Source organism: Mus pahari, chromosome 10, assembly GCF_900095145.1.
Source record: "Mus pahari chromosome 10, PAHARI_EIJ_v1.1, whole genome shotgun sequence".
Taxonomy (NCBI): Eukaryota; Metazoa; Chordata; class Mammalia; order Rodentia; family Muridae; genus Mus; species Mus pahari.
The window spans coordinates 17,064,998-17,069,970 of NC_034599.1; positions in this window are offsets into that span (position 1 = coordinate 17,064,998).

Genomic DNA, 4,973 nt, shown 5'->3' on the forward strand with positions numbered 1-4,973 from the left:
TTTAATGTATATTAAAATATACATATTTTTAAAAGTGTTCTTAATTGCTGAGCCATCTCTCTTGTTCCTTTTTTATGTTTGAAACAAGGTCTCACTAACCCAGCCCAGGCTGGTTACAAGCTAGTTCTGAAGTTTTATTTTTGTTTGTTTTGGGGGATTTGGGATTTTTTGTTTGTTTGCTTGTTTGTTTTGTTTTTCGTTGTTTGTTTGTTGTTGTTGTTTGAGACACGGTTCCTCTGTGCAGCCCTGGCTGTCCTGAAAATAGCTCTGTAGACCAGGCTGGCCTCGAACTCAGAGATCTGTCTCCCACCATCTCCTCTGAGTGCAGGGAGTACCAGCACCTCAGCTGCCTGGGTTTTGTTGATGTTGTTTGTTTGTTTGTTTGTTTAATTGCTGTTTTGTTTTGTTTTGAGACAGGTCCATCTACATAACCCTGACTGTCCTGGAACTCACTATGTAGATCTGGCTTAGCCTCTGGCTGGCCTCAAACTCAGCTTTGCCTGCCTCTGCCTCCCAAGTGCTGGGTTCAAAAGCATAAACCACCACATCCTGCTTAGTCCCAAATTCTAGATCTTCCTGCTTCCACCCCTTAAATGCGAGGATTGGAGGTGTTATGCTGTATCCAATTTCTGTGGGCTGGGCATGGCAGCAGGCCTGATTACACACTGAGCAAGCACTATACCAACTGAATCCCAGCCCTGCACCTCTCCCGAAGGCTTTCCAGAACCTCCTTCTCCTACCTCCCCCAAAGGGAGCTCTGTTTGTTTCCATGAAGCAGCACTCCCCCAATCTCTGGGACCGTCATTCCACTCCCTGTCAGTGTGTCAGACCACACTGTCTGGGTGAGGCCAGGGGTTAGTGAGTGTGATAGTCTGCATAGATCCCAAAGACACCCGCCCCCCCAGGCTTCACTGCTGGGCAGACAGCTCATTGCTTAGTGATAACCACTTGCTGAAGACATCCTGGTTCCTAGGAAGCCACACATGGGCAGTGTGCTAACTGAAGGTTCATGGTCTCCCCTGGGGTAACCCTCTACAAAGCAGGGTCTCACTGTCCTGTCGTGGAACTCTGCAAACCAGGCTGACCTCCAGTCCAAAGAGATCCTCCTGCCTCTGCCTCCCAAAGACTACCATGACCAGCTTAGTTTTCATTAATGAATTAATTAATTTTGTGCTGGGCAGTAGTGGGGCACGCCTTTAATCCTAGCATCTGGAAGACAGGGAAGGAGGGTCTCCAGGGTTCGGGGTCAGCCTGGTCTACAGAGTTAATTCTAGGACAGGTAAGGTTACACAATAAAACCCTGTCTTGAAAAACTTCTTAACTAAAATTCTTTTTGTGGAATGGGGAAATGTGTGCCGCAGTGTATACACACAAGCTTCAGCAGACAGCCTGTGAGAAGTGATCCTTCCTTCTGCCGTGTGGACCCTAGGCTTTATTAAACTCTGCTTGTCTAGGTTGGTGGCCAACGCCTTTACCCACTGGGTTATCTCACATACTTCAAAGCCCTTTATGAAAATCCCAAACAAGAGCAAAATAAGTCTTTAAAAACCCCAACAAGCCAGGTGGTAGTGGCACCCTTTTAATCCCAGTACTTAAGAGGAAGAAGAAGGAGGATCTGAGTTTGAGGCCTGCCTGGTCTACAGAGAATTATTCCAAGGACAGCCAGAGAAATCCTATCTTGGGGGGAACAAAAACAGACAAAATGGCAACCCAGACATGGGACTCTGTCGTGTAGACTCTGGTGACCCCTTGACTTTCTTTTTTTTTTTTTTTTTGGTTTTTCGAAACAGGGTTTCTCTGTGTAGCCCTGTCTGTCCTGGAACTCACTTTGTAGACCAGGCTGTCCTCGAACTCAGAAATCCTCCTGCCTCTGCCTCCCGAGTGCTGGGATTAAAGGCGTGCGCCACCAAGCCTGGCTTGGCTTGACCCTTGACTTTCATGTGCTTCTCAGGAGCTCTCTCTCCCTCCTTCCCTCCCTCCCTCTCTCTCCCTCTCTCTCTCCCTCCTCTTCTCCCCCTCCTCTCTCTCCCCTCTTTTCCCCCTCTCTCCTCTATCTCCTCCTCTCCTCTTTCTCTTCTCTCTCCTTTCTTTCTCTTTTCTCTCTCTGTCTGTGTATGTGTGTGTGTGTGTGTGTGTGTGTTTTGCACGCACTCGTTTTTTTCCAGCTGTATTCGTGGGACTCTAGATAAGAACTGAGCATTGGCCTCTCACATTAGAACATCGGGTGGGCACCAGCGCCATCACACTCCAGGGGATCAGGGCCAAGCTAACCAAGCGGCAAGGTGGGTGAAGGCAATTGCTGCCAAGTCTGCCGGAGTTCTAGTCCTGAGAAGTGAATGGTGAAGGATGAGGGCAGACGCGATGTCCATACAGGAACATGACAGGGACCTTCACCCCCCCACACATACACACACACATGCTGCCTGACATCTCCCTGGTCCCCTAGCCGACATGGTTCGCAGGCAGCCTGTGGCAGATGAATATCCATCTTTAGGGCTCCAAAGTCTCCTGGCCCAGGGCACTCAACAGGCCATGTGGACAGTAAAGCAGTATGTGACCTTGACCTGAGCCCTGTCACTGTCCACTTCCTACTCCGATGCAGACTACCCCAGCAACCCCCACCTTGCCAGCCATTCACCTCTTCCTTAGATTATTCCCACTCCTGCTGTGTTTCTCCAGAAACCATGGGAGGCACCAAGTCAGTTCCCTGTCAGTTTCTCTTTTGCTCAGGAACCTTCCATGGCTCCCACCTTAGTCTGGATTGAAGCCAGTGTCGCCCCTGTGGCTGAGCTTGGGTAGCATCTTTTCCTTGTCAGCTCTGTTGGGGGTGGGTGGGTGGCACTTGTTTGCCTCTTCCCAGCAAGGTTTGTGTCAGGGCTGAGGACACAGGACGCTGGGGATGGCATCTTAGGACAGAGGAGAAGCTAGAAGTCCTCTCCTCCCTTCAGCCTTCTCCACTGAAGCAGACAGTCTAAATATCGCCTTGGAGACGAATCTCTAGGTGTGCCTATGAGGGAGTTTCCAGGTTAGGTTCGCTGAGGTGGAACATGCCCCCCTGACGTGGGTGGCACCCTCCCATATGTTGGAGTCCTGGACAGATAGAAAGGAAAAGGAGAAGCAGCAGTTACCTCACATTCCCACCATCATGACCTCTCTCATCTCTCCCCCTCAGCGGTGAGTCAGTGTAAATCCTTCTTCCCTAAGTCACCTTTGTCTGCATCCAGGCAGAAAGAGTCCCCTCAGCTCTCCCTCCAGCTAAAGCTCCCTGACCTCACAGGTCACAGGAGGACTCACTGGGTTCCCACCCCTGCCCTGTATCCTGAGGGGAAGTATCCTTATCTCCACAGAGGCAGAAACGCAGAAGAAAGCCAGGCCTCTCTGCTGGCCTGCCTCTGAGTCACCCATCCCCTTTGAACTCTGCGAGACCAGGCTCTCCCTCAGCAGCTCACAGCCCTGTTTGTGTCTGTGCTCCACAGATGGAAGCGCTGCCACAGCCACACATGTCTTAGGCCATGAGTTTGGTCCCTGGAACCCACATCAAAATGGAAGGAGAGAAGGCCCCAACGGCATGAGGTTGTCTCCTGACCACCAGAAACACTCACAAGAACAACCATGAACAACTTGTTACATTGTCATCCTAGCTGGGCATGTGCATATACTGTACAACTAGCTCATCAGGTCAGAGGTCTGAAGTGGAAGGAAGTATTGGCCTAGGAGGTCAAAGCCAGGCGGAGGCTTACTGCCCTCCTCTGACCTCTGAGGGGACCAGGCACGTACCCTGGCTCTTCTGGAACTCACTCTCTAGACCAGGCTGGCCTCCAACTCTGATCCACTGGCTTCTGCGTGCGCCACCACACCTAGCACAAGAAGAATTTTAAAACAGCTGAACATGGTGACACACACCTGTTACCCTAGCACTGGGCAGGCTGGGGCAGGAGGATTATGGATTTTGAGGCCACCTTGAGCTACTTAGGAAGAACCTGTCTTGAGCTAGGTAGAAGGCTCAGTGGGACAGAGTGCATATTATGCGATCGTGGGGATCTGAGTTGAAATCCCCACCAACCACATGAAAAGCCAGTCACCCCCTCCATACCAGTTACCAAGGCAAATGTGGAGGCTGAGGCAGGAGAGTTGCTGGGAGTTGCTGGCTGCCAGCCTAGCTCCAAGTTCTGTCTATGGCACATGCCTTTAATCCCAGAACTTGGGAGGCAGAAGTAGGTGAATCTCTGAGTTCAAGGCCAGCCTGATCTACAGAGTGAGTTCCTGCCCCCCCCACCCCAAAAGGCAAAAACAAAACCCTGTCTCAAAAACAAAACAAAACAAAATCTTTAAATTTTTATTTTATTTTAAAATTGTATTAATTTGTTTGTTTAATTTTTTTAAGACAGAGTTTCACAGTCTGGGAACTCACTCTGTAGACCTGCCTTTCCCTCCTGAATTCTGGGATTAAAGGCATGTGTCACCACCAGCACCTTTCTGTAAGTTTTTATTTATTGATTTATTGTGTGGGTGTATTGCAGCATATATGTGTGTGCTCATGACCCTGGAGACCACAGTCCCTGGAACTGGAGTTCTAGGCAGTTGTGAGCTGTCCTGTGGGCACTAGAAACTGAACCAGGGTCCTCTGAAGAGCAGCCAATGCTTGTCTCTCCAGCCTGTCTCTGTTGTTTATGTTTTGAGACAGTCTCTCTATGCAGTCCTGGTTGGTCTGGAACTCTCTATGTAGACCTGGATGGCCTCAGACTCAAGAGATCTGCTTCCCTCTGCCTCCCAATTGTTTCGATTAAGTGTATAACACCCACACTCCTAACACACTCTTCTCTTCTCTTCTCTTCTCTTCTCTTCTCTTCTCTTCTCTTCTCTTCTCTCTCTCTCTCTCTCTTTCTCTCTCTCTCTCTCTCTCTCTCTCATTTTGTTTTTTGATACAAGTTTCTCTATGTTGCCCTGGCTGCCCTAGAACTCACTCTGTAGAT